This window comes from Coregonus lavaretus (assembly GCF_964263955.1).
Source record: "Coregonus lavaretus genome assembly, contig: SUPER_35_unloc_2, whole genome shotgun sequence".
Lineage (NCBI taxonomy): Eukaryota > Metazoa > Chordata > Actinopteri > Salmoniformes > Salmonidae > Coregonus > Coregonus lavaretus.
This window is the reverse complement of record NW_028167180.1, coordinates 4,051,156-4,074,784: the sequence shown is the minus strand read 5'-3', so window position 1 is coordinate 4,074,784 and position 23,629 is coordinate 4,051,156. Positions and strand designations below refer to the sequence as shown.

Genomic DNA, 23,629 nt, shown 5'->3' with positions numbered 1-23,629 from the left:
AATTTCTTTCCGTCTTAATGCGTTTGAGCCAATCAGTTGTGTTGTGACAAGGTAGGGGGGGGGGGGGGGGGGTATACAGAAGATAGCCCTATTTGGTAAAAGATCAAGTCCATATTATGGCAAGAACAGCTCAAATAAGCAAAGAGAAACGACTGTTATTGTCTCTTCCTTTCCTGTGGCGGTTCTCATGAGAGCCAGTTTCATCATAGCACTTGATGGTTTTTGCGACTGCACTTGAAGAAACTTTCAAAGTTCTTGAAATTTTCCGGATTGACTGACCTCTTAAAGAAATAATGGACTGTCGTTTCTCTTTGCTTATTTGAGCTGTTCTTGCCATAATATGGACTTGATCTTTTACCAAATAGGGTTTTCTTCTGTATACCCCCCCCCCCCCCCCCCCTACCTTGTCACAACACAACTGATTGGCTCAAACACATTAAGAAGGAAAGAAATTCCACAAATTAACTTTTAACAAGGCACACCTATTCATTGAAATGCATTCCAGGTGACTACCTCATGAAGCTGGTTGAGAGAATGCCAAGAGTGTGCAAAGCTGTCATCAAGGCAAAGTGTGGCTACTTTGAAGAATCTCAAAAATGAAATATGTTTTGATTTGTTTAACACTTTTTTGGTTATTACATGATTCCATGTATTATTTCATAGTTATGATGTCTTCACTATTATTTTACAATGTAGAAAATAGTAAAAATAAAGAAAAACCCTTGAATGACTAGGTGTATCCAAACCTTTGACTGGTACGATATATAAAACAATTTACGAACAAAAAAACTAAAAATATGTTTCAATTAAGAACATCTCCACATGGCCTGTCCTCCCTATAGGCCTACATTAAAATGCAACCAATGCGGTTCTAAAAATGTAATACGTTTTTTTTTTTCCTCGCTGATGCTACGTCAGTGTGAATCATTTCACATATCTCCCCTCTTTCAGGGGTTTAACGTTACAATTGAATAGCTAGGCTATGTATTTGTAGATCGACTAAGGTGAATGAACCTACAGCAGCCAAATAGCGTTTTAACGTTTTTTTAAAAAAATTCTATAGAAATGCAATAAATGAGCTTCAACTTAAAAAAAAAAATACCTTGAGGAGGGGATAGCAAACTCGTCCGTTCACCTACCAATTTACACTTTCCTCAACCACTGACCGCTTATCTGTTTCTGGGTTATGGTGGAAAGGTAGATGGAGGAGTCGAGGAAAGGACAGACTTTTTTTGCAATTGAGAATCTCCCGTTGCTGTTCACTAGCTCTGTCCCTAACTAGTGCCTGAATAAAACATGAAATGGAGTACTGAGTGCATCAGTTATCAGTATATGGACTGGACTCCCAGTAATGATCATTATAGACTACAGTAGTTATAATAATACTCTCATAATATGATGCTGTTGGCTGCTGTATTAGGCTAGTATGATAAATCAGTTGATTTAGGATAGACGACTTACAAAGGTGCACCATCATCATGTGCTTTAGTTGATCCTTTTCTTGTCAGTCATTTTTTATGAAATTATAGTTAACAATTAAAGAGCACCTTTTTTTATAGACAGACTACAACTCTGCCATTTTAGGCCATATTTAACTGCAAGAGAACGGTGAATATTGTCCTCAGGTGGCTTCCCTTCCCTTGCCCTTAGTCTGCCTACTGTCCCTCCTATCACCATGGAGACACCTTCCTGAAAACAATAGCACTGTACTTTGTTTCAAACCTGTTCTGTCAGTTCATGTCCTTAAAAGATTAGAATGTTCCAATGTGGTTAGTCAAAAGATGACAAGATGGTTCACACATTCATCATCCAGGGTTACTATCAAACAGATATGTTATATTTCTGGTTTGTCCACTTGTTTCCTGCTTGTAGCAGGGTGCAGTTACAGGAATGTTCTAACTATAAGTCACATGATTACGTGAGAAAATGTTTCTGCAGTGAGGGTGGGTAATGCAAGTAAAGGTGTCCTTGGATGAATGTCAACTAAATGAATTAAATCTGACCATACCAGTTCATGCCCTAAAACACTCAAATTCAAATCTGGACCTCGAAGCCTGTTCCACTGCTTTTGTCTTCTTCTAATTTTCTCTGTCAGGGACTGATTTAGACATGGGACACCAGGTGGGTGCAATCAATTATCAGGTAGAACAAAACCAGCACCATTTCAGATTTAAATACCCCTGCCCTAAAATAATACAATGTTCAAAGGTAGTCCATGAGGACGTAGGCCTATTAGGATTATGTACACAGCTATTAACCTCACATGTAGCTATAGCAACTGATTAGGGACCAGGGGTATTCAAATTGTACCCTACGAGGACTGCTGCTGTTTTTCTGTTCTACCTGATAATTGATGGCAGCTACCTGGTGACCCAGGTCTAAATCAGTCCCTGATTAAAGGGGAATAATTGTTAAAAAGCAGTGGAACTGGCTCTGGTCCAGATTTGAATGTGACGGGGTTAGGCCTACAACTATATTGAGAGAAAGATCGTCTTTTTCTGCATATACGAACATTATCAGATCTCACAATGCTTGGAGAAGTATGTATCACATCAGGAAACTCATTCATGTGACATATTATTATATTGCAATCTTCTGAGACTCGCATCACAACTGCAAAAAAACTACCTGGAACGCTGCCAGCTAGTTTGCCTGTAGTTCTTTTTGCAAGAAGTGTAGATTTTTTAGTAGTGAAAAATAAACGAACATTTGACAATTTTTGTATGTATGCTAAGAACAAATGAAACCCTTTTTGTGAACTTCCTTGTGCGCAATCTCTCATTATGCGAGATCTGGGCCATTTGATTTTTACCAGTTCAAATTACCTGAGAGGAATTGCAATTGTTAAGACAGTGTGAGTCCTAAAGTCATCCCCAGTTTGAATAAGAATTAGCCTACCTGCCAATCATCAAAACATATCTTAATCTGACACTTTTATAAAACATGTTGACTTACCATTTTCCAGCTGCATTCAGAGTAGCCTAGACTGGAGCATGTACTGACACAGTCATAATAAAAAGGTGGAAGCCTAAGGTGACGTTACTGAGGTAAGGTGAGGAAGACAGGCAGGAGGAGAGGGGAGGGGAGGAGCATCTGGGCATGCATCACCTGGGACAATTTTAGCTTCTTCTTCGATGAGGTTTAACGGTGGTTGGCATCCAATAAATGTTGCATTACTGCCACCTACTAGACTGGAGTATAACTCCCTTATACTCTGCCTGAATTGTTTTCATAAAGAAATCATAATAAATAAATAAATAAATAAATAAATACTATCTAATTCTAGACGCATTAAAAACCCACCCCCCTACTCCACTATTTAAATACCCTACCATCTAACCCAATCACTAAAAACCCACCAGCCTACTCCTCCATAATTTCTGGCATGCTCATGGTTCCTCCATAATATCTGGCATGCTCACGGTTCCTCCATAATATCTGGCATGCTCACGGTTCCTCCATAATATCTGGCATGCTCACGGTTCCTCCATAATATCTGGCATGCTCACAGTTCCTCCATAATATCTGGCATGCTCACGGTTCCTCCATAATATCTGGCTCACGTGAGAGAGGGAACAGCTGACTCTAATCTACTTATTGTCCCACCCCGCACCGCCAGACAAGAAAGAATTAGCCAGTGAGAAGTCTCGCCCTGGAGCAGCCCCTCCGTGGGGCGGGGGCAATAAGTAGTCCACTCGAGTGGCCCCGTACTGATCCAAATAAATGAGAGAGTGGGGTGTCTCGCTTTCTCTACCGTCTCTAACTTTAGATATCCCTGTTTTTCTATGGTCAAAAGACAACAATAGCCACAAGACTGTTGACAACCAAAACAACCATTACTGCAGTTGTTTAACATAGCAGTCAAACTTTTTCCTGTAGTCTCAAAATGATTAAACGTTTTATTTCATGTAAAGTTTATTTTAGATTTCTACATCAAATAGAGCATACTTTGGCTAGACTAATGTGGCTTCTACCTGACGACATGACTCTTGGTAATAGCCTGAAATTCACATCTCCCATGTAGATAGAGATCATTTACATTTACATTTTACATTTTAGTCATTTAGCAGACGCTCTTATCCAGAGCGACTTACAGGAGCAATTAGGGTAAAGTGCCTTGCTCAAGGGCACATTTACGTCATTTAGCAGACCATCATGAACATAACTCTCAGTGTTCAGCCCTTCTTTTTTGCCAAAGATTCCTTTGTTCATTGAGCAGCTTTTCTGCATGAGCTAGGCGGTGGAGACCATAGAGAATGATAGAGGGCTCTAGTGGCCAAAAGGTTGTGTTAGCATGGGCACAGCCATTGAGGGATTCCACCATTTTAATGCAGTCAACTGGATGGGACTTCCAACATCATTGGCTGATCCCTCCTGATGACCCAGTTGGGTTCATGTCCAACCGGGTCATCAGGAGGGATCAGCCAATCGTGAAGAAGAAAATGGACTACTATGTGAAGAATGGAAATTGCCTCAATGGTGCTGCCCATGCTGTCACAGATGCATACAGACACGGATACAAAAGTGAGTCCTCTATCTGTCTATATGATGGAGACCAACTTCAGCACTCTGCATAGCCACAGGAAGTAGGGGTGCTGAGGGCGTTGCGTGCCCCCCCCCCCCGATAAATCAAAATGAAATAAATAATAATAATAAAATAATAACAAGTTCACAACATTTTTTAACTAGGCCTTTATTACTCCTGTATGAGATATACAGTATATATCGTGGAATGGAAGTATACAGTACCAGTCAAAAGTTTGGACCACCTACAAATTCCAGTGTTTTTCTTTATTTTTACTATCTTCGACATTGCAGAATAATAGTGAAGAAATCAAAACTATGAAATATCACATATGGAATCATGTAGGAACCAAAAAAGTGTTAAACAAATCAAAATATATTTTATATTTGAGATTCTTCAAATAGCCACCCATTGCCTTGATCACAGCTTTGCACACTCTTGGCATTCTCTCAACCAGCTTCACTTGGAATGATTTTCCAACAGTCTTGAAGGAGTTTCCACATATGCTGAGCACTTGTTGGCTGCTTTTCACTCTGCCGTCCGACTTAACCCAAACCACCTCAATTGGGTTGAGGTCGGGGGATTGTGAGGCCAGGTCATCTGATGTAGCAGTCCATCACTCTCCTTGGTAAAATAACCCTTACACAGCCTGGAGGTGAGTTGGGTCATTGTCCTGTTGAAAAACAAATGATAGTCCCACTAAGCCCAAACTAGATGGGATGGCGTATCACTACAGAATGCTGTGTTAGCCATGCTGGTTAAGTGTGCCTTGAATTCTAATTAATTCACAGACAGTGTCACCAGCAAAGCACCCCCACACCATAACACCTCCTCCTCCATGCTTTACGGTGAGAAATACAAATGCAGAGATCATCCGTTCACCCACACCGCGTCTCACAAAAACACGGCAGTTGGAACCAGAAATGTCCAATTTGGACTCCAGACCAAAGGACAAATTTAAACTGGTCTAATGTCCATTGCTCGTGTTTCTTGGCCCAAGCCGGTCTCTTCATCTTATTGGTGTCATTTAGCAGTGGTTTCTTTGCAGCAATTCGACCATGAAGGCCTTATTCACATAGGCTCCTCTGAACAGTTTACATTTAACATTTAAGTCATTTAGCAGACGCTCTTATCCAGAGCGACTTACAAATTGATGCTCGAAAGGAGTTGCACAATCTGTCATGGTATGGTCTAATAATACAAGTCAGGAGGATGTTTATACAATAGAACCCAACATCAATATACAGGATTCAGGACACCCAGAAAGAACGGGTGATTTCACATGAACCACATTCAAGACCATACAGTTCAAGATGTACCCCTCCCTACAATCCTTTTCACTCTCTTAGCAATCAGGACCACTGAGAGGGAAAGGAAACAGCAGCAGCAACAAGATGTGAGCATCAGGATGTTTTATTATGAATCTGTTTTAGTCATCTCTTCTTCATAGTCCATGAGGCACTGTTTTATTAGAAGTCATCATTGTCAGTCATCCAGGTCCAGTGTATTGAGTTCTTCATCCAGTTCGTCCAGGTCCTCACCGGTGAAAAGGTTCTCGTCCACAGGCACGGCCTCTGCTTCCTTATCATCGAGAGTCTCCTCTTCCCCGTTGTGCCCGTTCTCCTCCACAAGCCCCATTCAGCTGGTCATCATTAATTTCCTTTGTTGGCTTCAATTTGGCTGTGAATCTGTCAACTGCAGCAACAGTTATTCCGGTGTTGTCAACTTCCTTTGGAACAAACCAGGCTAGATCGATGTCCTGGAACTCCTGAACATCTTCAACGTAATCATCGTCCTCAACATATTTTATGTAATCAGCCTCCTCATCGTCATCATCAGCCAGATCAGGGCAGAACTCAAATACTTGACGGCCTCTAACCCCAAAGGACCTGCCAGCATTGAAATCAGCCTTCTTTTTCTCCATGTCTTGCTCTGCCTTGGCCACTTTCTCTTGCATTTTCCTCTTTTTCCAGGCCAAGAAGGTCTCCAGAGTTATTCGGGTGACATTTGGTCCGAGGGCAGATCATTGAGATTTCATCTTCCTTTTCGTCCTTTTTCTTGTCTTTCTTGAGCACAAACCCAGCAGGCAATGCATGGCAATACATACAAGTGTCAGCTCCACTAGGACATACCCAAAACCAACCATATGTTGTTTTCAATGGCATCAAGGAAATGCTTGCAAACTATCTGAGTTTTTGAGCTTTGAGGTTTCTTCTTTTCAGCTTCTCCGTGCTTCTGGTTCACTACCTCCTCCAGCTACTTCTCATCCCAATTATCCATGGTATCTTTCTCAAGCTCGTCATCTCTCTTGTCAACATAGAGGCTCCGTTTCTCACACTTCCTCTCGAGTGTCAAATCGTGGGAGAACCTGCACTTGTCTCCCTTGGTGCATTGGCCTTGCTTGAAGAAGGCACAGAGAACTGACTTTGGGTCCACCCCTTTAGCGACTTTCTGAGCAGCCACCACTGGCTTGAAAAGTTTGTTCAGCTCATCTAACTTTTTTCTTGTCACCCTTTTTGTTCTTGTCCCCTTCCGCACCATCCTTACTACCAGGAACTTGCTGAGAGACATTCTTGATACATTTTTGTTGTTTTCCTCCCTTTTTGTTCTTCAAACCAAATGTCTTGTCGTCAATTATCTTTTCCTTCTTCTTCTCTTGCGTTTTTTTACTAACGGCGGCAGCTTGAGCTGGTTTCTTCGGAGGCATAGTGAATGATGTAACTATATTTTGAATTATTCTATTACGATAGCCACCGCTACATAAAGTACTAAAGTTGATGTTGAGATGTGTCTGTTACTTGAACTCTGTGAAGCATTTATTTGGGCTGCAATTTCTGAGGCTGGTAACTCTAATGAACTTATCCTCAGCAGCAGAGGTAACTCTGGGTCTTCCATTCCTGTGGCGGTCCTCATGAGAGCCAGTTTCATCATAGCGCTTGATGGTTTTTGCGACTGCACTTGAAGAAACTTTTAAAGTTCTTGATATTTTCTGTATTGACTGACGTTCATGTCTTAAAGTAATGATGAACTGTCGTTTCTCTTTGCTTATTTGAGCTGTTCTTGCCATAATATGGACTTGGTCTTCTACCAAATAGGGCTATCTTCTGTAACCCCCCCCCCCCCCCCCCCCCCACCTTGTCACAACACAACTGATTGGCTCAAACGCATTAAGAAGGAAAGAAATTCCACAAATTAACTTTTAAGAAGGCACACCTGTTAATTGAAATGTATTTCAGGTGACTACCTCATGAAGTAACCTCATGAAAATCTTTCCAAGTGAAGCTGGTTGAGAGGATACCAAGAGTGTGCAAAGCTGTCTTCAAGGCAAAGGGTGGCTATTTGAAGAATCTCAAATATAAAATATATTTTGATTTGTTTAACACTTTTTTGGTTACTAAATGATTCCACGTGTTATTTCATAGTTTTGATGTCTTCACAATTATTCTATAATGTAAATAATAGTACAAATAAAGAAAAACCCTTGAATGAGTAGGTGTGTCCAAACTTTTGACTGGTAGTGTATATAAATTCTCACAAAATATGTGAACTCGGTCTTGATTACTCCTGTATGAGTGGAGAGAAACACTCCTCAGCGTAATTTTTCTTAAATGCTGGGACACTTTTTGGCTATGAATCCAGCGTAAACCGCCAGAGTTCTCTCATCCAGTGTTGCGTCTAATCGCCTTAGCATAGGACTGAGCTCAAAGACTGTAGCCATGGAGATAGATAGAGGACTCATCTTTATATCTGTGCCATTATAGCGCCTGTGACATCATGGGCAGCGTCACTGAGGCTACAACCCATAGGAAACCCTACCCAATTGACTACTTTAAAATGGCAGAAGCATAGTGGAAGCCCTCAATGGCAATATCCATGCTGGAATGAGTTATAGTCATGATGAGTCCTCTATCTAACTCTATGACTGTAGTGTTCTTTCAATTTCGTCTGCGACTCTGTCATTCAGGAAATACATTTAGGTTGGCCAGAATAATTCATATTTATTATAAATTATTATAGGCCCTATTATAAATTCAGGACAAACGACTTTCCCATCTGTTCTTCTTAAAACATTTTCAAAGATACTCAATCCATTTTGCATAGCACATATGATATCAAATTGATAAACACAATTTTAGGCTACTTTGTTTATTGTCAAATATGATGAATTAAAACAAAGCCTATTAGCCTAATCATTTTCACAATTGTTCGTCTATATGCTCTAATTAGGATTAGGAACTTGCACAAAATTTTCATGAATTCAAGCATTAAGCTATAATTAGGCCTTTTGGTTGTTTAGGTAATTATAGGGAAATGTGCCATATTTATTGCAATAAGGCTGGTAGCCTAATTTAATCTATAAGCATGCGGTCAAAACACTTCGGTGAAGTGAGCCGACACTCGCAAAGCGCAGTCAAGCCATCCGCTCTTCAGTTTCCTCCTGAAGTTGGTGGCACAACACTTTACGGCAGTGGTCACCAACCTTTTCTGAGTCAAGATCACTTTCGCAGTCAAAAAGCAAACCGAGATCTACCGCTCAGATTTGTTTTAAACATCAGGCCTACTTAGAAAATGTAACATGAACCTAATAAAACAGTTGTGTAGGAATGAGTTTTGTGCAGTAGGCCTAATACATCACAGCATATTGGTTATATGCCTGGCCTGACAATATTGTTATTCTCAGACCATATTATATTTCAAAACTCGAGCTTTGATAACAAAATAGATCAGTTGGTGTAACATAAATTGAAAATATTAGTTGATTTTATTTTACTGGACTGATAGTACCTGCATCTGATGGTCATTGTGCTTTCAAGACAACTTGGAACTCGGAAAAAAACTAGGTACAATTATGACGCCAGTGATCTTCAGGTCGGAAAGTCGGAGCTCTAGAAAGATGCCAGAATGTATGTTTTGAATAATGAGTTGGATGACTGTTAAAAATATTTATCCCAGTCGGATCGCGTTTTTTTCCGAGTTCCCAGTTGTCCTAAACATACTGAAGTCGGAAGTCGGAGATTTCCGAGTTCCCAGTTGGTTTGAAGACAGCACTTGTCTCAGCGGAGGGAGGGAGATAGCAGCAGAGGGTCGAGATAGCAGCAGAGGGTCACACCTCTCACGTCCCTGCTCTCTCCTTCCTTTCCTCTGGTGAGACTGACAAGAGAGAGGGGACACAGTCTTCTACCTGATGGCGAAACTTGAGTCGCTATAGTAGTGTAGATGTCAGAACTCTATACTATCACCAGATAACTGACCTGTTATAGTAGTGTAGATGTCAGAACACTATAATATCACCAGATAACTGACCTGTTATAGTAGTGTAGATGTCAGAACACTATACTATCACCAGATAACTGACCTGTTATAGTAGTGTAGATGTCAGAACACTATACTATCACTAGATAACTGACCTGTTATAGTAGTGTAGATGACAGAACACTATACCATCACCAGATAACTGACCTGTTATAGTAGTGTAGATGTCAGAACACTATACTATCACCAGATAACTGACCTGTTATAGTAGTGTAGATGTCAGAACACTATACTATCACCAGATAACTGACCTATTATAGTAGTGTAGATATCAGAACACTATACTATCACCAGATAACTGACTTGTTATAGTAGTGTAGATGTCAGAACACTATACTATCACCAGATAACTGACCTGTTATAGTAGTGTAGATGTCAGAACACTATACTATCACCAGATAACTGACCTGTTATAGTAGTGTAGATGTCAGAACACTATACTATCACCAGATAACTGACCTGTTATAGTAGTGTAGATGTCAGAACACTATACTATCACCAGATAACTGACCTGTTATAGTAGTGTAGATGTCAGAACACTATACTATCACCAGATAACTGACCTGTTATAGTAGTGTAGATGTCAGAACACTATACTATCACCAGATAACTGACCTGTTATAGTAATGATGTCAGAACACTATACTATCACCAGATAACTGACCTGTTATAGTAGTGTAGATGTCAGAACACTATACCATCACCAGATAACTGACCTGTTATAGTAGTGTAGATGTCAGAACACTATACTATCACCAGATAACTGACCTGTTATAGTAGTGTAGATGTCAGAACACTATACCATCACCAGATAACTGACCTGTTATAGTAGTGTAGATGTTAGAACACTATACCATCACCAGATAACTGACCTGTTATAGTAGTGTAGATGTCAGAACACTATACTATCACCAGATAACTGACCTGTTATAGTAGTGTAGATGACAGAACACTATACTATCACCAGATAACTGACCTGTTATAGTAGTGTAGATGTCAGAACACTATACTATCACCAGATAACTGACCTGTTATAGTAGTGTAGATGTCAGAACACTATACTATCACCAGATAACTGACCTGTTATAGTAGTGTAGATGTCAGAACACTATACTATCACCAGATAACTGACCTGTTATAGTAATGATGTCAGAACACTATACTATCACCAGATAACTGACCTGTTATAGTAGTGTAGATGTCAGAACACTATACTATCACCAGATAACTGACCTGTTATAGTAGTGTAGATGTCAGAACACTATACTATCACCAGATAACTGACCTGTTATAGTAGTGATGTCAGAACACTATACTATCACCAGATAACTGACCTGTTATAGTAGTGTAGATGTCAGAACACTATACTATCACCAGATAACTGACCTATTATAGTAGTGTAGATATCAGAACACTATACTATCACCAGATAACTGACCTGTTATAGTAGTGTAGATGTCAGAACACTATACTATCACCAGATAACTGACCTGTTATAGTAGTGATGTCAGAACACTATACTATCACCAGATAACTGACCTGTTATAGTAGTGTAGATGTCAGAACACTATACCATCACCAGATAACTGACCTGTTATAGTAGTGTAGATGTCAGAACACTATACTATCATCAGATAACTGACCTGTTATAGTAGTGTAGATGTCAGAACACTATACCATCACCAGATAACTGACCTGTTATAGTAGTGTAGATGTCAGAACACTATACCATCACCAGATAACTGACCTGTTATAGTAGTGTAGATGACAGAACACTATACTATCACCAGATAACTGACCTGTTATAGTAGTGTAGATGTCAGAACACTATACTATTACCAGATAACTGACCTGTTATAGTAGTGTAGATGTCAGAACACTATACCATCACCAGATAACTGACCTGTTATAGTAGTGTAGATGTCAGAACACTATACCATCACCAGATAACTGACCTGTTATAGTAGTGTAGATGTCAGAACACTACACTATCACCAGATAACTGACCTGTTATAGTAGTGTAGATGTCAGAACACTATACTATCACCAGATAACTGACCTGTTATAGTAGTGTAGATGTCAGAACACTATACTATCACTAGATAACTGACCTGTTATAGTAGTGTAGATGTCAGAACACTATACTATCACCAGATAACTGACCTGTTATAGAAGTGTAGATGTCAGAACACTATACTATCATCAGATAACTGACCTGTTATAGTAGTGTAGATGTCAGAACACTATACTATCCCTAGATAACTGACCTGTTATAGTAGTGTAGATGTCAGAACACTATACTATCACCAGATAACTGACCTGTTATAGTAGTGTAGATGTCAGAACACTATACTATCACCAGATAACTGACCTGTTATAGTAGTGTAGATGTCAGAACACTATACTATCCCTAGATAACTGACCTGTTATAGTAGTGTAGATGTCAGAACACTATACTATCACCAGATAACTGACCTGTTATAGTAGTGTAGATGTCAGAACACTATACTATCACCAGATAACTGACCTGTTATAGTAGTGTAGATGTCAGAACACTATACCATCACCAGATAACTGACCTGTTATAGTAGTGTAGATGTCAGAACATTATACTATCATCAGATAACTGACCTGTTATAGTAGTGTAGATGTCAGAACACTATACCATCACCAGATAACTGACCTGTTATAGTAGTGATGTCAGAACACTATACCATCACCAGATAACTGACCTGTTATAGTAGTGTAGATGTCAGAACATTATACTATCATCAGATAACTGACCTGTTATAGTAGTGTAGATGTCAGAACACTATACTATCACCAGATAACTGACCTGTTATAGTAGTGTAGATGTCAGAACACTATACTATCACCAGATAACTGACCTGTTATAGTAGTGTAGATGTCAGAACACTATACTATCACCAGATAACTGACCTGTTATAGTAGTGTAGATGTCAGAACACTATACTATCACCAGATAACTGACCTGTTATAGTAATGATGTCAGAACACTATACTATCACCAGATAACTGACCTGTTATAGTAGTGTAGATGTCAGAACACTATACTATCACCAGATAACTGACCTGTTATAGTAGTGTAGATGTCAGAACACTATACTATCACCAGATAACTGACCTGTTATAGTAGTGATGTCAGAACACTATACTATCACCAGATAACTGACCTGTTATAGTAGTGTAGATGTCAGAACACTATACTATCACCAGATAACTGACCTATTATAGTAGTGTAGATATCAGAACACTATACTATCACCAGATAACTGACCTGTTATAGTAGTGTAGATGTCAGAACACTATACTATCACCAGATAACTGACCTGTTATAGTAGTGATGTCAGAACACTATACTATCACCAGATAACTGACCTGTTATAGTAGTGTAGATGTCAGAACACTATACCATCACCAGATAACTGACCTGTTATAGTAGTGATGTCAGAACACTATACCATCACCAGATAACTGACCTGTTATAGTAGTGTAGATGTCAGAACACTATACTATCACCAGATAACTGACCTGTTATAGTAGTGTAGATGTCAGAACACTATACTATCACCAGATAACTGACCTGTTATAGTAGTGTAGATGTCAGAACACTATACTATCATCAGATAACTGACCTGTTATAGTAGTGTAGATGTCAGAACACTATACCACCACCAGATAACTGACCTGTTATAGTAGTGTAGATGTCAGAACACTATACCATCACCAGATAACTGACCTGTTATAGTAGTGTAGATGACAGAACACTATACTATCAACAGATAACTGACCTGTTATAGTAGTGTAGATGTCAGAACACTATACTATTACCAGATAACTGACCTGTTATAGTAGTGTAGATGTCAGAACACTATACCATCACCAGATAACTGACCTGTTATAGTACTGTAGATGTCAGAACACTATACCATCACCAGATAACTGACCTGTTATAGTAGTGTAGATGTCAGAACACTACACTATCACCAGATAACTGACCTGTTATAGTAGTGTAGATGTCAGAACACTATACTATCACCAGATAACTGACCTGTTATAGTAGTGTAGATGTCAGAACACTATACTATCACTAGATAACTGACCTGTTATAGTAGTGTAGATGTCAGAACACTATACTATCACCAGATAACTGACCTGTTATAGTAGTGTAGATGTCAGAACACTATACTATCATCAGATAACTGACCTGTTATAGTAGTGTAGATGTCAGAACACTATACTATCCCTAGATAACTGACCTGTTATAGTAGTGTAGATGTCAGAACACTATACTATCACCAGATAACTGACCTGTTATAGTCGTGTAGATGTCAGAACACTATACTATCACCAGATAACTGACCTGTTATAGTAGTGTAGATGTCAGAACACTATACTATCCCTAGATAACTGACCTGTTATAGTAGTGTAGATGTCAGAACACTATACCATCACCAGATAACTGACCTGTTATAGTAGTGTAGATGTCAGAACACTATACTATCACCAGATAACTGACCTGTTATAGTAGTGTAGATGTCAGAACACTATACCATATCCAGATAACTGACCTGTTATAGTAGTGTAGATGTCAGAACATTATACTATCATCAGATAACTGACCTGTTATAGTAGTGTAGATGTCAGAACACTATACCATCACCAGATAACTGACCTGTTATAGTAGTGATGTCAGAACACTATACCATCACCAGATAACTGACCTGTTATAGTAGTGTAGATGTCAGAACATTATACTATCATCAGATAACTGACCTGTTATAGTAGTGTAGATGTCAGAACACTATACTATCACCAGATAACTGACCTGTTATAGTAGTGTAGATGTCAGAACACTATACTATCACCAGATAACTGACCTGTTATAGTAGTGTAGATGTCAGAACACTATACTATCACCAGATAACTGACCTGTTATAGTAGTGTAGATGTCAGAACACTATACTATCACTAGATAACTGACCTGTTATAGTAGTGTAGATGTCAGAACACTATACCATCACCAGATAACTGACCTGTTATAGTAGTGTAGATGTCAGAACACTATACTATCACCAGATAACTGACCTGTTATAGTAGTGTAGAAGTCAGAACACTATACCATCACCAGATAACTGACCTGTTATAGTAGTGTAGATGTTAGAACACTATACCATCACCAGATAACTGACCTGTTATAGTAGTGTAGATGTCAGAACACTATACTATCACCAGATAACTGACCTGTTATAGTAGTGTAGATGACAGAACACTATACTATCACCAGATAACTGACCTGTTATAGTAGTGTAGATGTCAGAACACTATACTATCACCAGATAACTGACCTGTTATAGTAGTGTAGATGTCAGAACACTATACTATCACCAGATAACTGACCTGTTATAGTAGTGTAGATGTCAGAACACTATACTATCACCAGATAACTGACCTGTTATAGTAATGATGTCAGAACACTATACTATCACCAGATAACTGACCTGTTATAGTAGTGTAGATGTCAGAACACTATACTATCACCAGATAACTGACCTGTTATAGTAGTGTAGATGTCAGAACACTATACTATCACCAGATAACTGACCTGTTATAGTAGTGATGTCAGAACACTATACTATCACCAGATAACTGACCTGTTATAGTAGTGTAGATGTCAGAACACTATACTATCACCAGATAACTGACCTATTATAGTAGTGTAGATATCAGAACACTATACTATCACCAGATAACTGACCTGTTATAGTAGTGTAGATGTCAGAACACTATACTATCACCAGATAACTGACCTGTTATAGTAGTGATGTCAGAACACTATACTATCACCAGATAACTGACCTGTTATAGTAGTGTAGATGTCAGAACACTATACCATCACCAGATAACTGACATGTTATAGTAGTGATGTCAGAACACTATACCATCACCAGATAACTGACCTGTTATAGTAGTGTAGATGTCAGAACACTATACTATCACCAGATAACTGACCTGTTATAGTAGTGTAGATGTCAGAACACTATACTATCACCAGATAACTGACCTGTTATAGTAGTGTAGATGTCAGAACACTATACTATCATCAGATAACTGACCTGTTATAGTAGTGTAGATGTCAGAACACTATACCATCACCAGATAACTGACCTGTTATAGTAGTGTAGATGTCAGAACACTATACCATCACCAGATAACTGACCTGTTATAGTAGTGTAGATGACAGAACACTATACTATCACCAGATAACTGACCTGTTATAGTAGTGTAGATGTCAGAACACTATACTATTACCAGATAACTGACCTGTTATAGTAGTGTAGATGTCAGAACACTATACCATCACCAGATAACTGACCTGTTATAGTAGTGTAGATGTCAGAACACTATACCATCACCAGATAACTGACCTGTTATAGTAGTGATGTCAGAACACTATACTATCACCAGATAACTGACCTGTTATAGTAGTGTAGATGTCAGAACACTATACTATCACCAGATAACTGACCTGTTATAGTAGTGTAGATGTCAGAACACTATACTATCACTAGATAACTGACATGTTATAGTAGTGTAGATGTCAGAACACTATACTATCACCAGATAACTGACCTGTTATAGTAGTGTAGATGTCAGAACACTATACTATCATCAGATAACTGACCTGTTATAGTAGTGTAGATGTCAGAACACTATACTATCCCTAGATAACTGACCTGTTATAGTAGTGTAGATGTCAGAACACTATACTATCACCAGATAACTGACCTGTTATAGTAGTGTAGATGTCAGAACACTATACTATCACCAGATAACTGACCTGTTATAGTAGTGTAGATGTCAGAACACTATACTATCCCTAGATAACTGACCTGTTATAGTAGTGTAGATGTCAGAACACTATACTATCACCAGATAACTGACCTGTTATAGTAGTGTAGATGTCAGAACACTATACTATCACCAGATAACTGACCTGTTATAGTAGTGTAGATGTCAGAACACTATACCATCACCAGATAACTGACCTGTTATAGTAGTGTAGATGTCAGAACATTATACTATCATCAGATAACTGACCTGTTATAGTAGTGTAGATGTCAGAACACTATACCATCACCAGATAACTGACCTGTTATAGTAGTGATGTCAGAACACTATACCATCACCAGATAACTGACCTGTTATAGTAGTGTAGATGTCAGAACACTATACCATCACCAGATAACTGACCTGTTATAGTAGTGTAGATGTCAGAACACTATACTATCACCAGATAACTGACCTGTTATAGTAGTGTAGATGTCAGAACACTATACCATCACCAGATAACTGACCTGTTATAGTAGTGTAGATGTCAGAACACTATACTATCACCAGATAACTGACCTGTTATAGTAGTGTAGATGTCAGAACACTATACTATCACTAGATAACTGACCTGTTATAGTAGTGTAGATGTCAGAACACTATACTATCACCAGATAACTGACCTGTTATAGTAGTGTAGATGTCAGAACACTATACTATCATCAGATAACTGACCTGTTATAGTAGTGTAGATGTCAGAACACTATACTATCCCTAGATAACTGACCTGTTATAGTAGTGTAGATGTCAGAACACTATACTATCACCAGATAACTGACCTGTTATAGTAGTGTAGATGTCAGAACACTATACTATCACCAGATAACTGACCTGTTATAGTAGTGTAGATGTCAGAACACTATACTATCACCAGATAACTGACCTGTTATAGTAGTGTAGATGTCAGAACACTATACTATCACCAGATAACTGACCTGTTATAGTAGTGTAGATGTCAGAACACTATACCATCACCAGATAACTGACCTGTTATAGTAGTGTAGATGTCCGAACATTATACTATCATCAGATAACTGACCTGTTATAGTAGTGTAGATGTCAGAACACTATACCATCATCAGATAACTGACCTGTTATAGTAGTGATGTCAGAACACTATACCATCACCAGATAACTGACCTGTTATAGTAGTGTAGATGTCAGAACATTATACTATCATCAGATAACTGACCTGTTATAGTAGTGTAGATGTCAGAACACTATACTATCACCAGATAACTGACCTGTTATAGTAGTGTAGATGTCAGAACACTATACCATCACCAGATAACTGACCTGTTATAGTAGTGATGTCAGAACACTATACCATCACCAGATAACTGACCTGTTATAGTAGTGTAGATGTCAGAACACTATACTATCACCAGATAACTGACCTGTTATAGTAGTGTAGATGTCAGAACACTATACTATCACCAGATAACTGACCTGTTATAGTAGTGTAGATGTCAGAACACTATACTATCATCAGATAACTGACCTGTTATAGTAGTGTAGATGTCAGAACACTATACCATCACCAGATAACTGACCTGTTATAGTAGTGTAGATGTCAGAACACTATACCATCACCAGATAACTGACCTGTTATAGTAGTGTAGATGTCAGAACACTATACTATCACTAGATAACTGACCTGTTATAGTAGTGTAGATGTCAGAACACTATACTATCACCAGATAACTGACCTGTTATAGTAGTGTAGATGTCAGAACACTATAGTATCACTAGATAACTGACCTGTTATAGTAGTGTAGATGTCAGAACACTATACCATCACCAGATAACTGACATGTTATAGTAGTGTAGATGTCAGAACACTATACCATCACCAGATAACTGACCTGTTATAGTAGTGTAGATGTCAGAACACTATACTATCACCAGATAACTGACCTGTTATAGTAGTGTAGATGTCAGAACACTATACTATCACCAGATAACTGACCTGTTATAGTAGTGTAGATGTCAGAACACTATACTATCACTAGATAACTGACCTGTTATAGTAGTGTAGATGTCAGAACACTATACTATCACCAGATAACTGACCTGTTATAGTAGTGTAGATGTCAGAACACTATACTATCACTAGATAACTGACCTGTTATAGTAGTGTAGATGTCAGAACACTATACCATCACCAGATAACTGACCTGTTATAGTAGTGTAGATGTCAGAACACTATACTATCACTAGATAACTGACCTGTTATAGTAGTGTAGATGTCAGAACACTATACTATCACCAGATAACTGACCTGTTATAGTAGTGTAGATGTCAGAACACTATAGTATCACTAGATAACTGACCTGTTATAGTAGTGTAGATGTCAGAACACTATACCATCACCAGATAACTGACATGTTATAGTAGTGTAGATGTCAGAACACTATACCATCACCAGATAACTGACCTGTTATAGTAGTGTAGATGTCAGAACACTATACTATCACCAGATAACTGACCTGTTATAGTAGTGTAGATGTCAGAACACTATACTATCACCAGATAACTGACCTGTTATAGTAGTGTAGATGTCAGAACACTATACTATCACTAGATAACTGACCTGTTATAGTAGTGTAGATGTCAGAACACTATACTATCACCAGATAACTGACCTGTTATAGTAGTGTAGATGTCAGAACACTATACTATCACTAGATAACTGACCTGTTATAGTAGTGTAGATGTCAGAACACTATACTATCACCAGATAACTGACCTGTTATAGTAGTGTAGATGTCAGAACACTATACCATCACCAGATAACTGACCTGTTATAGTAGTGTAGATGTCAGAACACTTTACTATCACCAGATAACTGACCTGTTATAGTAGTGTAGATGTCAGAACACTATACTATCACCAGATAACTGACCTGTTATACTAGTGTAGATGTCAGAACTGTCACGCCCTGACTCTGGGGACTCGTATTTGTTGAGTCAGGGTGTGTATTTTCTGTGTGGTATGTTCTATGTTGCATTTTCTATGTTTAGATCTAGATCGTGTAGATCTATGTTGGCCGGTGTGGTTCCCAATCAGAGGCAGCTGTAGCTCGTCTCTGATTGGGGACAATACTTAGGCAGCCTTTTGGCACTAGTGGGTTGTGGGATCTTGTTCCGTGTGAGGTATGTTGTTTGTCTACCTTGGACTTCACGTTTCGTTTCATTTGTTGTTTTGTCGTGGTGTTTATTCAGTATAAATAAACATGTATGCATATCACGCTGCGCCTTGGTCCGTCCCGTCTGTAAGCGAACGTGACAGAAGATCCCACCAAACGAGGACCAAGCAGCGTGTTCAGGAGTAAAAGCCGGGAATTCAACAGGAGGTTACATTAGTAGATGTCCTCCTCGGTTGGGGGAGAATTACGGAGGAGGAGGCAGTCCGTTACTGGAAGGCGATGAAGGAGGATGCCCAGGTAGGAGAGGAGAAACTTGCCAACAGTGCCGACGACGGAGACCCGAGAGGCAACCCCAATAACATTTTGGGGGGGGGGGGGCACACGGTGTGGACGACGAGGCAGCAGGAGGCCTTTAAAGGGTGGATCTGCAGGTTAGGAGAGGAGGCCACCATGTTACGGGGGCTATTGGTTCAGAGGGATCAGGAGTTATTCGGTCAGAGGGAGGCGCTACAGGAGGCTATAAGGGAGAAGGAAAGTGTAGAGGCACGGCGAGAGGAGCTGGTTAGGCAGCAGAAGGAGCGGGGGTTAATAAAGGAACCCAGTCCCGCTCCTCGCACCAAGCAAGTGGTGCGTGTCGCCAGTCCGGTCAAGCCCGTTCCTGCTTCCCGCACTAAGCCAGTGGTGCGTGTTCCCAGTACGGCCCGACCCGTTCCTGCCCCTCACACCAAGCCAGTGGTGCGCGTCGCCAGCCCGGCCCGGCCTGTTCCTGCCCCTCGCACCAAGCCAGTGGTGCGCGTCGCCAGCCCGGTCCGGCCTGTTCCTGCCCCTCGCACAAAGCCAGTGGTGCGCATCGCCAGCCCGGCCCGGTCTGTTCCTGCCCCTCGCACCAAGCCAGTGGTGCGCGTCGCCAGCCCGGCCTGTTCCTGCCCCTCGCACCAAGCCAGTGGTGCGCGTCGCCAGCCCGGTCCGGCCTGTTCCTGCCCCTCGCACCAAGCCAGTGGTGCGCGTCGCCAGCCCGGTCCGGCCTGTTCCTGTCCCTCACACCAAGCCAGTGGTGCGCGTCGCCAGCCCGACCCGGCCTGTTCCTGCCCCTCGCACCAAGCCAGTGGTACGCGTCGCCAGCCCGGCCCAGCCTGTTCCTGCCCCTCGCACCAAGACAGTGGTGCATGTGTCCAGTCCGGCACGGCCCGTGCCTGTTCCACCGGTGCCTGGTCCGCCACCGGTCAGCTGCTCCACTCCGGAGCCAGAGCAGTCCGCTCCACCGGTGCCCAGTTCAGCTCCGGTCAGCTGCTCCACTCCGGAGCCAGAGCAATCCGCTTCACTGGGGTCCAGTCCAGCTCCGGTCAGCAGCTCTACTCCGGAGCCAGAGCAGTCCGCTCCACCGGTGCCTGATCCAGCTCCGGTCAGCTGCTCCACTCCGGAGCCAGAGCTGTCCGCTCCACCGGTTCCCGGTCCAGCTCCGGTCAGCGGCTCCAGTCCAGACTCAGACGTCAGCCCCTCTCCAGGTTCGGGGTCTCCCACACCAGGGTCCAGACAGGGCTTGGTACTTCGTGGGAGGAAGGAGAGGGGAAGCAGCGCGCCGAGGTCCAGACCAAACCAGGGGCGCAACAGGGAGGCGGAGAGTAAGTGGTCGTCACGCCCTGAGCCGGATCCGCCTCCGAGGCGGAATGCCCACCCGGCCCCTACCCTGTTATGTTTATGTTGTGCGGTCGGAGACCGGCAGGGATGTAGCTCAGTTGGTTCGATTCCCACGGGGGGCCAGTATGATTTTTTTTTATTTTTATAATTATAATAATGTATGCACTCACTAACTGTAAGTCGGTCTGGATAAGAGTGCCTGCTAAATGACTAAAATGTAAATGTAAAACACTGGTAATAGAACACTGGTAATAGAACACTGGTAATAGAATACTGGTAATAGAACACTAGTGATAGAACACTGGTGATAGAACACTGGTAATACAACACTGGTGATAGAACACTGGTAATAGAACACTGGTAATAGAACACTGGTCATTTGATTTGATAGAACACTGGTAATAGAAAACAGTAGTAGTAGAACACTGGTAATAGAACACTGGTAATACAACACTGGTAATAGAACACTAGTAATATAACACTGGTAATACAACACTGGTAATAGAACACTGGTAATACAACACTGGTAATAGAACACCGTAGGATTAGGGAACACTGGTAATAGAACACTGGTAATACAACACTGGTAATAGAACACCGTAGGATTAGGGAACACTGGTAATAGAACACTAGTAATACAACACTGGTAATAGAACACTGGTAATAGAACACTGGTAATAGAACACTAGTAATAGAACACTGGTAATAGAACACTAGTAATAGAACACTAGTAATAGAACACTACTAGTAGAAAACAGCAATTACGCACTCAGTTAACTGATTTAGATGGTGATTGGTTGATTAGTATAATAAAGTGTGTTAGTGTTGGGCTGAAACAAAAGCCTACACACCTTGTAGCTTCCTCCAGTTCCAGTTTTAGTGATCAACATCCTACTCTAACTGTAGTACAGTTGTTATACTATCATCAGATAACTGACATGTTATAGTAGTGTAGATGTCAGAACACTATACTATCACCAGATAACTGACCTGTTATAGTAGTGTAGATGTCAGAACACTATACTATCACCAGATAACTGACCTGTTATAGTAGTGTAGATGTCAGAACACTATACCATCACCAGATAACTGACCTGTTATAGTAGTGTAGATGTCAGAACACTATACTATCACCAGATAACTGACCTGTTATAGTAGTGTAGATGTCAGAACACTATACTATCACTAGATAACTGACCTGTTATAGTAGTGTAGATGTCAGAACACTATACTATCACCAGATAACTGACCTGTTATAGTAGTGTAGATGTCAGAACACTATACTATCATCAGATAACTGACCTGTTATAGTAGTGTAGATGTATTAAACACTATACTATCCCTAGATAACTGACCTGTTATAGTAGTGTAGATGTCAGAACACTATACTATCACCAGATAACTGACCTGTTATAGTAGTGTAGATGTCAGAACACTATACTATCACCAGATAACTGACCTGTTATAGTAGTGTAGATGTCAGAACACTATACTATCCCTAGATAACTGACCTGTTATAGTAGTGTAGATGTCAGAACACTATACTATCACCAGATAACTGACCTGTTATAGTAGTGTAGATGTCAGAACACTATACTATCACCAGATAACTGACCTGTTATAGTAGTGTAGATGTCAGAACACTATACCATCACCAGATAACTGACCTGTTATAGTAGTGTAGATGTCAGAACATTATACTATCATCAGATAACTGACCTGTTATAGTAGTGTAGATGTCAGAACACTATACCATCATCAGATAACTGACCTGTTATAGTAGTGATGTCAGAACACTATACCATCACCAGATAACTGACCTGTTATAGTAGTGTAGATGTCAGAACATTATACTATCATCAGATAACTGACCTGTTATAGTAGTGTAGATGTCAGAACACTATACTATCACCAGATAACTGACCTGTTATAGTAGTGTAGATGTCAGAACACTATACCATCACCAGATAACTGACCTGTTATAGTAGTGATGTCAGAACACTATACCATCACCAGATAACTGACCTGTTATAGTAGTGTAGATGTCAGAACACTATACTATCACCAGATAACTGACCTGTTATAGTAGTGTA

General features: G+C 40.3%; 1 pseudogene across 1 annotated transcript; it reads right to left on the bottom strand.

Moving 5' to 3' along the window:
• Window positions 1-6,010: 6,010 nt before the first annotated feature.
• On the bottom strand, window positions 6,011-7,232 carry LOC311110124 (zinc finger CCCH domain-containing protein 15-like; annotated as a pseudogene). Its single transcript has one exon. The product of its transcript is annotated as a zinc finger CCCH domain-containing protein 15-like (transcript).
• Window positions 7,233-23,629: the final 16,397 nt, after the last annotated feature.